Below are 11,257 nucleotides of genomic sequence, written 5' to 3' on the forward strand. Positions count from 1 at the left end.
GAAGCTTAATGATTGCTCTGGCGCTTCTTTCAGTATTTATGCTATGCTAAGCTGATTCGGATTTATATGAAGTCCACCACACGGTAGTATAAGTACCCACGTACATGTGTGTTCACCTTATTGCATAAGGGGTAATTCCTTTGTTTTGTTTTGTTGAAGCTTTTTACCAAATACATCCATGCACACTGGCGTGCGCAGAAGTAATAAACTTATAAATCTGGGATCTCAATTTTGTCCAATATTTTACACGACTGTGCCTCAGTGTTGGATCGGTAAACTGATGACTGCTAGAACCTAAATCACGTTTGGGGAAGACAGTACAATTTATTTGCAAGTGAATGCAATACATTTTCACCTTGTTTGGAAGCTAGCCAATTAGACGAGCAGACGACGCACTAAGGGACGTCACACCAATTTCTTACCACCCGGGCTGATATCGATGGCCCATTAAAATCGACGAGTATTGTAGCTAAAATGGATAGACGTATCATTAAACCCCCCGCATGTTATCAGAAATGATCGGGACACTGTAACTTGATAAACCCCTCATATTGTTTGACGATGGGCCATTATCACGCCCGTTGTTATAGGGATAGGTGACGTCACATACAATAGTGACGTCATCTTTTTTTCTATGACGTTTCCATATCTGTAAAGGTGGATCAGTGACATTTGTGTTGATTGCACTAAATGTTTCAAAACCGATATTGTTTATTTTTATTCGATAACAAATCTGTCCATTTTAGCTATAAAAACGGTAACGCGGGGGGGAGCAAAGGAAATCAGGGGTGGGTAGCCAAAGATATGACAGTCTCTTGGTGAGGGCCATAAAAATTTAGGGAGGGTCATGAAAATATGGACATTTGATAATAAAACATTATCGTCTTTTCGGGGGTGGGTGGTTGGGAGGGCTGAGGGGGATGTCGTGACAAATGTACGAGGACATGGGAGGTTAAAAAATGATGACAAGCATTAGAGGCGGGTCATTATTTTCAGAACGTTAGTGCACAAAACTCATGCCTTGACAAGTCAACAGTGGATTTCCCGATACGTAATGTCGGCTATTTTTAGCGCCAGGCACGCTCGTATGTGAAACAACCATTGTGATCGTAGTTGATCAATAAATGTGCCTGATACATTAGAGGCTGAAGTACAGTAGCCAACCGCATTGTGCCTGTGTTCCTAGGGAATCACCACCATGCTGCTGGTTCTAAAGAGCATGCTGTTCTTATATATGATAGGACTCGACACAAGCATACATCAGAGTGAGTACTCAATTGTTGCATGCTTTAGAAGTATGGTTGACAAGGTTCTAAAATGTTGTTTTGTGAACACCAAGTGTGTGTCTCTGTGTGTTTGTCCTTTCGTGTCTCTGTGTGTTTGTCCGTGCGTGTCTCTGTGTGTTTGTCCGTGCATGTCTCTGAGTGTTTGTCCGTGCCCGTCTTTGTGTGTTTGTCCGTGCGTGTCTCTGTGTGTTTGTCCGTGCGTGTCTCTGTGTGTTTGTCCGTGCGTGTCTCTGTGTGTTTGTCCGTGCATGCCTCTGAGTGTTTGTCCGTGCGTGTCTCTGTGTGTTTGTCCGTGCCCGTCTCTGTGTGTTTGTTCGTGCATGTCTCTGTGTGTTTGTCCGTGCCTGTCTCTGTGTGTTTGTCCGTGCGTGTCTCTGTGTGTTTGTCCGTGCCTGTCTCTGTGTGTTTGTCCGTGCGTGTCTCTGTGTGTTTGTCCGTGCGTGTCTCTGTGTGTTTGTCCGTGCCTGTCCCTGTGTGTTTGTCCGTGCCTGTCTCTGTGTGTTTGTCCGTGCCTGTCTCTGTGTATTTGTCCGTTCGTGTCTCTGTGTGTTTGTCCGTGCCTGTCTCTGTGTGTTTGTCCGTGCCTGTCTCTGTGTGTTTGTCCGTGCCTGTCTCTGTGTGTTTGTCCGTGCGTGTCTCCGTGTGTTTGTCCGTGCCTGTCTCTGTGTGTTTGTCCGTGCGTGTCTCTGTGTGTTTGTCCGTGCCTGTCTCTGTGTGTTTGTCCGTTCGTGTCTCTGTGTGTTTGTCCGTGCCTGTCTCTGTGTGTTTGTCCGTGCGTGTCTATGTGTGTTTGTCCGTGCCTGTCTCTGTGTGTTTGTCCGTTCGTGTCTCTGTGTGTTTGTCCGTGCCCGTCTCTGTGTGTTTGTCCGTGCGTGTCTCTGTGTGTTTGTCCGTTCGTGTCTCTGTGTGTTTGTCCGTGCCCGTCTCTGTCTGTTTGTCCGTGCGTGTCTCTGTGTGTTTGTCCGTGCCTGTCTCTGTGTGTTTGCTTCTTGTGGGAAGACATGGCCCACGTCAAAACAGAGTTTTGCACCAGACATGTCAGTCACTGATGCGTCACATTTTGAGATGTCCTCCTCATGTTGTACATAAAGCGTTTTGTAATATTCCTTAATAGAGCATGCTTGAGTGTATCTTAAAAGTCGTGAAATGTAGACATCAAAGGTTGCATAAAATGGACTATTGCTCGACATGAAGGGAAAGTTGACCTTGGAAACTTGAAGTCAACCTTCTCGTCAAACAGTCTTGTGGAAAGTATTTTGGTTTTTGTGCAAATAACTAAATGAGGATGTTTCACTGTCCATCTTTATTCCTAGTTCAGGTGGTTAAGTCAGTGTGAAAGTCATGTAGATCTCAGTGTGGAACTCTGTGTGGAAGTCAGTGTGGAACTCTGTGTGGAAGTCAGTGTTGAAGTCAGCGTGGAAGTCAGTGTGAAAGTCATGTAGAACTCAGTGTGGAACTCTGTGTGGAATTCAGAGTTGAAGCCAATGTGGAAGACAGTGTTGAAGTCAGCGTGGAAGTCAGTGTGAAAGTCATGTAGAACTCAGTGTGGAACTCTGTGTGGAAGTCAGTGTGGAAGCCAATGTGGAAGACAGTGTTGAAGTCAGCGTGGAAGTCAGTGTGAAAGTCATGTAGAACTCAGTGTGGAACTCTGTGTGGAAGTCAGTGTGGAAGCCAATGTGGAAGACAGTGTTGAAGTCAGCGTGGAAGTCAGTGTGAAAGTCATGTAGAACTCAGAGTGGAACTCTGTGTGGAAGTCAGTGTGGAAGCCAGTGTGGAAGACAGTGTTGAAGTCAGCGTGGAAGTCAGTGTGGAAGTCATGTAGAACTCAGTGTGGAACTCTGTGTGGAAGTCAGTGTGGAAGCCAATGTGGAAGACAGTGTTGAAGTCAGCGTGGAAGTCAGTGTGAAAGTCATGTAGAACTCAGTGTGGAACTCTGTGTGGAAGTCAGTGTGGAAGCCAATGTGGAAGACAGTGTTGAAGTCAGCGTGGAAGTCAGTGTGAAAGTCATGTAGAACTCAGTGTGGAACTCTGTGTGGAAGTCAGTGTGGAAGCCAATGTGGAAGACAGTGTTGAAGTCAGCGTGGAAGTCATGTAGAACTCAGTGTGGAACTCTGTGTGGAAGTCAGTGTGGAAGCCAATGTGGAAGACAGTGTTGAAGTCAGCGTGGAAGTCAGTGTGGAAGTCAATGTGGAAGTCAGTGTGTTATCAATGTGGTATTCCATTATTTCACATACTGTTTTCTCAGTACACTTCAGGTGGCCTTTTCTTTCATTTTTGACTAATTCTCCCGAACCTTTAACACAGATATGCAACTGGACATATCTACGGTCAGCATGTTCAGTGACAAATGTCCCATTGCTTGAGGAATGGATTTTTGTGTGAAGTGTGGGATAGCGGTGTCCAACGTTGTACTGACATCAATGAAAACATGAGGGTTATTCTTTGAGACAGGGATTCAATGAGACATTTGCTGGACACAGCAATAGTGTTTTTTCGCGCATGTCTTGGCTCGTGTGATATTCCGTCATTATCCTCGATACTGTATCCATGGCAATATTAAGAACTACTGCTGACTGCTAAAGATATGGCCTCGCGCAAACTGGGGGAGGTGGAGCAGCCAAGTGGTTAACGTGTTCGCTCGTCACGCTGAAGAGCAGGGTTCGATCCCCCACATGGGTACAAAGTGTGAAGCCAATTTCTGGTATTCCCCGATGATGTTGCTGGAATATTGCTAAAAGCGGCGTAAAACCAAATTGACTCACTCATTCGAGAATACTGAATCTGTCCAGATAGCTATTATACCGAACAGCTGGTGTGAAATTATTATTCAGCAATGTTAGTTATAGAGAAACAGCGCTTGGTATGGGGAAATGAATCATTAATGCGCAAAAGACAAATTGAAGGAATGCACCATACATGATAGACCCGTGAAGATCCGGGGTAGAATATGTCTTCAGCAACCCACGCTTGTCGTAAAAAGAGACTATGCTTGTCGTAAGAGGCGACTAACGGGATCGGGTGGTCAGACTTGCTGACTTGGTTGATGCATGTCATTGCATCCCAATTGCGTGGATCGATGTTCATAATGTCAATCACTGGATCGTCTGGTCCCGACTCGATTATTTACAGACCACCGTCATATAGCTGGAATATTGCTGAGTGCGGCGTTAAACAACAAACAATATAAACATAACATGCCTACGGACACATGGCTTCATGGGGCGTTTTGCCGTGTTAAATATGTTGTGTATGCTCCACAGAAATCCAGGCAAATGGCATGCATGTGCCCTACCAGCGTGGCATGAGTCTTGGTAGAATATACGACCTGCGCACATTCTCTCTCGGGCTTGACATCTTCACGGATGGGGCTAAGCCACAGACAGTAGAGTCACATCAGAACACAATTCGCTACTCCGTCATAAAGAAGGGTGTGGATATCAGGAACGTTTTCGATGTCAGCCGGTACATTTCTCTCAATGTCAAGGCCGGAATTGTGACCCTGGACGGGATATGGTCATAATTGAGAGAGGACAGATCTCCAGTAAACACATTGGACATTCTGGTTGCAGTACATGTGGAAACAGTATGTATATACAGGCTTACATTGTGTGCTTAAAACCCGTTAGAACTGATCTTAAAACCCAAGCTGGTCGTAAGAGGCGACTAACGGGATCGGGTGGTCAGGCTCGCTGACTTGGTTGATGCATGTCATTGTATCCCAATTGAGTAATTGATGCTCATGATGTCACTGGATTGTCTGGTCCAGACTCGATTATTTACAGACCGCCATCATATAGCTTGAATATTGCTGATTACGGCGTTAAACAACAAACAAACAAACAAACGAAGGAGTGCTTAAATATAAACTGTTGAAAGTCTTCAAATATTTAGAGGACAAAACCAAACACCCACATCTCGAAGTTCCATCATGTTGATAGTGCCTGGTGTATCTTTCAGTCTCGCTCGCATAATTCTTTGTATATCTGTTCATTAAGGAAACATCTGGAAATTATTTAAAATTCCCTCGTTTTTGAACTACCGATCGTAACTTGCCTAACTGGACAAGTGATGTTTCCAGAGATCCGCTTTACAATGTATTCTACTTCATTTCGGCTAATTTAATGTCTATTCAAGTTTTGAAGGACAAGTTAGGATGAAATTCATTTTAGTATCTAATTATACATTTAGAACTAATCCCAAAGGGAATGACTTAAGAATGACTATATGTCATGTGTGTCAACTTGGAGTATAATGTGTTGCTGTTTCAGGTACATTCATTAATACATGGGTTATTCTCTCCAATGTCAGTATCTTGCTGGCCGACTTCGTGGTCCGCGGTTCGACCCCCATCCGCGTCATACTTAAAGACGGTACTTGTTGTTACCATGCCTTGCGCTCGGCATTAATGGTGTAAAACAAGGACTGGTCAACTCGCAGTCTGTATACTGTGTCTGAGTGGGGTATTCATGTTAAAATGCGGCCTGGTATCTCAGTGTGCTGTTTCTATAGGGTTGACATTAGTCCGAATTAGTACAAGCAACCACACACGCACGCACGCACACACGCACGCACGCACGCACGCACGCGCGCGCGTACATGCACGTCGCTATATAAGTGCATTAATCTTGAGCGCCATGTTAAACCCCATTTCACCTTAGCTTATCGATATCTTGCTAAGTGTGTGTCGGTCTTGGTCGGATACTGTGATCTGATACTTAATTAGAGAATGTGTAGTTTGTGATCAGGTATGTCAAATACACCCTGGATTAACAACTGATGTACATATGATTTTAGCATCGCAATGTACAGTTGATGTTTCTGAAACTGATGTCCTGCACAGTTAATATGTATAAGTTCAACAGTTCATTATCAGTAACACACATGGACGTTCAAAGATTCCCTAATCGAGTTTATGGATATCGTGGTAGTAAAGTACGTTACACATGTTTCTTGAATGGGATACACTATACACAGAAGAAAAATGTATGTTTTTCGTGAGCAGGTATATGTAGTAGTATATAGTCTTCCATTAATGTTAGAAAAATCAAAAGTATTTTGATGATGTCGGGATTTTTTTTAAAGTCGTGTTTGCATAAATCGCTTGTCAAATGTTCGCATTAAGTCTGAACCATATTTAGACTAGGACGAGGGGGTGAACATCAAATTATGAGACATAAAACTATAGCAGCAAAGTCGGCCATCTAGTGTTAGCTCAAAGTACACCCTACTCGCTTGGCCTTTTGAGTATTAAACATAGAGGTTATCACGCTTGTGTGTTTGGGGATGGAAAATATCCTGCATTAGGAATAAACATTGTATTTAGCGAGCCTTAGCGAGCTAAATACATGGTGTTTATTCCTAATACAGGATATTTACCATCCCCAAACACACAAGCGTGATAACCTCTTTATCATATTATGTCATTCTTAAAATCTGTTCTTCAAAAGCGCTTTCACTCTCTCACAAACATTACGGAAACATTGCGAGTTTTCCTGGAATGTGCGCATTAATATTTATTACGTCACAGGGTAAGTGATGTGTCAGTCGGACAGTGACAGTAGCCAATATAGTTCCAACTGAAATCTATTTCTTATACAGTGGCGAAGCAACATAAACGCAAAACAACAATTGCTTTTAATTGCTTTTCGCGACAATACATCGGTCTGTCCGCTAGAGTAACTGCCCTTTGTGAAAGGGAAGCTACTCTAACCCTAGTCTATGAGACGTCACGACCACGGTCACACGTTGCTGACAGTCGGCCTGTCCTGTCATAACGATAAGAAGTGTAGTCAGATGTACACACAGCGACAAAACGAAACAAGGAAACAATTCAAACATATTTCGGCCAAATCCAACTATTTTAATTTGTGGAGAAGGTTTCAAGCCGCAGAGGTCTACAAGCATAGATATGGCTACTGATCCCGCTTGGCTAGGCCTCGTGCCCTAGCAAATGTTTCGAAAGTTGTATCTCCAAAGTTGCCAAAACTTATAAAATCCCTTAGCTACGTCACATTGAGACACAGATTTTCAGTATATTAGACTGTTCTTTTGATAATGATAGCAATTATCCCTGTAGTTTATCCAGATTCCCGATGGTTAATTCTGACTCGATCGCCGAAGGACGAGGGCGACGCCATGTTTGTTTATAAACACTGAAAGTAGTCCCTACTTGACCTTTGATATTTGCATCTCTATCCGCATATGACCCCAACGGATATCGTTTTTATCCGTTGGCTTTATCCTGCCGAGAAACCTACCCATTATATGATAAAATACAATATCATGCTTCTGTCACCTTTTCCCCTAGTTAACTACAATCCTGACTGAGAAGGAGACGAGGCCTGGCTGGAATGAAAACCCAATGGGAACCCATTACATTAGCAGTCTGATATATGGAGGAGACATGATGGTCAGGATCAGGATTGTGGGATCTGACTCTCGTCACTTTGAGGAAATCAAAGCAACAGTTGATGCTCGTCTCAGTGAATCCGGAATAGTTGACATGGTCACTAGAAACAATTTTAAAAGACTTGAGGAAGATTTGAAATCTAACTCAAGAATTGAAATAGCATATTATTCAAACGAAATAAATATGAAAAAGCCAACAAACGTAAGCGGCATGCTTGAGGCCTTAGACAACTTCAAGGGTGAAGTGATGACGTTGAATGGCGGAAAAGGTGTACCTGTCATGTGTGAGCTGGTCGCACTTAGTGTCCTAGATCCCCAACTGCCGCAAGTGCTGAAGGACAGGAGCCTGGACGTCCAGCTGTCTCGCCTGGAGGATCAGTATGATGACGTTCTTCAGGCTCGGACGAGACTACAGATACTGGTTGATGGGATAAATTATACTAGTTTGAATAATCAACAAGAACAAAAATTGTCCCAACTCCAAGACCGCATCGATGGTGAAATTACAGTTTTCAATAACGTCATATTAAAATTTGATGTAACAAAAAGCGAAGGTTCATCTCAGACAAAACAGTCCTTTGACATGTATGAGGAAAACAGAAGGCTAGGGAACTTCGTGCAAGAGGTTGTTGCATTAGAGCAACAACTTAGTCTCCAGGTATGTGTCTTTGTTGTGGGTCCATAATTACGTAATATATAATTTGACACATAAATAACCATCCTCTCTTGTCAAGTATCTCTATAGTTTAGATTTTAAGACTTAGTTGAGTTATCAAAATACTTGTTTTACAATTCATTGCAAAAGGGACCGTGAAGATCCGGGGTAGAATAGGTCTTCAGGAATTCATCCTTGTCGTAAAAGGCAACTATGCTTGTCGTAAAAGGCGACTAACGGGATCGGGTGGTCAGGATCGCTGACTTGGTTGATGCATGTCATCGTATCTCCAATGCGCGGATCAGTGCTCATGATGTCAATAACTGAATTGTCTGGTCCAGACTCGATTATTTACAGACCAGCATCATATCGCTGAAATAGTGCTGAGTGTGGCGTTAAACAACAAACCAACCAACCAATCATTGCAAAAGGTGATTGTAAACAGATGCAACAAAACCCTTTACATATTCATCAGAAATTTCTTCTGAAAGCAGAGTCGATTGTACGCGTCCGACTATATCATTAGTGTGTAATTATCAATCACTGAAACATAATGGTTTTGCAACCTCAAAAATGAAAAGGGAGAGGTGTTTCATATTTTATCTCTTCCTTCTTGAAAAATATACACTTACACTTTGTGTGTGAATAGCATGTGACCATCTTTGAAGCAAATGTAATGACAAACATTTATGCCAATTTAGGCAATATTTTGGGCAGATAAACCTTATGAGCCTTTAGTGAGTGAGTGAGTATGGTTTTACGCCGTTTAGTAGTAGTAGTGGTAGTGGTAGTGGTAGTAGTAGTAGTGGTAGTGAGTGAGTTTGCTTATAAGCCACTTTTAGCAATATTCCAGCAAAATCACGGCGGGGGATACCAGAAATGGGCTTCACACATTGTACCCATGTCGGGAATCGAACCCGGGGCTTCGGCGTGACGAGCGAACGATTTAACCACTAGGCTACCCGACCGCCCTTATGAGCCTTTAACTGATGGAATAACGTCACCAGTCTGTCATGTAAAACTAAGCAGGTTCACATCGGTAGACCTTGCTTTGTCCATACTGACATCGGTATTGTTCACGCAACAGTCTACCAATGTATTTTCATGGTGTTTTCATGTGTTGTCTCCTTCAGAATGGAACTAGTACTGCATTTAAGGATCTACCACAAGGAAGCAGATTAGATCTCGTCTTGATCGGGAAGAAAGGACATGGCAAAAGTGCAACTGCGAATTCGATTTTGGGACAAGACTTATTTCTTTCAAAAATGTCATCGAATCTGGTAACAACTAAATGCCAAAAAGAATGTGGAGTAGTTGGGGGGCGAGAGATATGTCTGATCGATACACCTGGCATCATGGCTACCTCCGTCAATGAGGACACACTGGAAGAAACGCTGAGGGAAATTGCATCTGCCATTTCAAAGAGCCCTGATGGAGTAGATGCATTTCTCTTAGTGTTGAGCATACAGGCGCGCATGACACCTGAAGAATATATGACTATACACATGTTGAAGAAGCTGTTTGGTGAACATGTTCTCATGAGTCACACAATAGTTGTGTTCACGCATGGTGACAGTTTTTACAGAAATCACAGGAAGAGCGGTCTGAAGATCGATGATTACATCAATGAACAAAATGGCGGTTTGGTAAAGCTTTTAAGTGAATGTAACAAGAGATATGTTCTTTTTGACAACACGGAATCCGATAAAGGCAAATTACGCAATGAAGTGGCAGAACTTACAGTCATCATCGATCAGCTAAACATAGGTCAGAAGTATACAAATGATCTTTTAGAAACGGCGGCACAAATACGGGAAGAAGAGAAAGCTAAAGACCAAATGAGAATTGAGAAGGACAGAGAAGAAGAAATAGAAAGAATCGTCGCCAACAGGCTAGCACAAAAAGCAAAGGAAGAAGCCTACAGCTGCTTTCCTGGTGATGCTACATTGATGCTTGAAGATGGTCAGACAATAAAAATGAAGAATGTTCGTGTTGGTGATAGGGTCCTGTCCTTAACTGACAATGGGAAAATTTATTATTCTGAGGTGTACTTGATTATCCATTCCGACGAGTATAGAATGAACAACTACATCAACATCTCGACTACAAAGCATCACATACAATCATCACCTGATCACCACGTCTACTTGGTGTCTGATGGAACAAAGCACACAGTGCCTGCAGCTCAGGTTAAGTTAGCAGATCGTGTGCTTATCTACAACCACGAGAAGACACTCTTTGAGGAGGGGGTTGTGACAGGGCTGTCCACGTCAACAGAGATTGGTGTGTTTGCTCCTCTTACCATGTCTGGAACCATAGTCGTCAACGGTGTGTTGGCCTCCTGCTATGTGGACTGTGTCCCTCCCCGCTTGGCTCATCCTCTGCTGTGGCCAGTCAGACAGCTTTACAGTTTGTCTCCTTCAGTGTCAGCCTGGCTCCACACCCCTGGCAAAGACGGCATCCCCATCTGGGTCAACTGGTACATGGACAATGTCATCCCTCAACACAGCAACGAGGAACAAATCAGCACTCTCGAGTTTTAGACTAAAGCAGACACATATATTTGATGAGAATATATATTTTGCTGATTAATCTCAGTTTGACATAACATACAAGTGCCATGAATATTCATTATGTATTTCACTGACCGTACTTAACATTTTAGCATGCAATATGAAGGTACAGCATTTGATTCATCATGAGAGTGACAACAATCTATTCAATCGCATTGATGTGGAAGTCTCCTTGGGGTAGAATATATCTTAAATAGTTCTTGTTCATTTGATTTAAGCTTTACAGCTTCACATTTATGAATCTTGTAAACAAAGTATTCTGATTATTTAAGAATTGAACGTCAGTTTGGATGGGTTCGATTTAAAAGCGCTGGTTAAACTGTGTGAACCTCCGA

General features: G+C 42.9%; 1 pseudogene; it reads left to right on the forward strand.

Moving 5' to 3' along the window:
• Positions 1 to 1,198: 1,198 nt before the first annotated feature.
• Positions 1,199 to 11,004, forward strand: LOC139474102 (uncharacterized; annotated as a pseudogene).
• Positions 11,005 to 11,257: the final 253 nt, after the last annotated feature.

Source organism: Haliotis cracherodii, unplaced genomic scaffold (assembly GCF_022045235.1).
Source record: "Haliotis cracherodii isolate W230 unplaced genomic scaffold, xgHalCrac1.p SCAF_3, whole genome shotgun sequence".
In the NCBI taxonomy this organism is placed as follows: Eukaryota; Metazoa; Mollusca; class Gastropoda; order Lepetellida; family Haliotidae; genus Haliotis; species Haliotis cracherodii.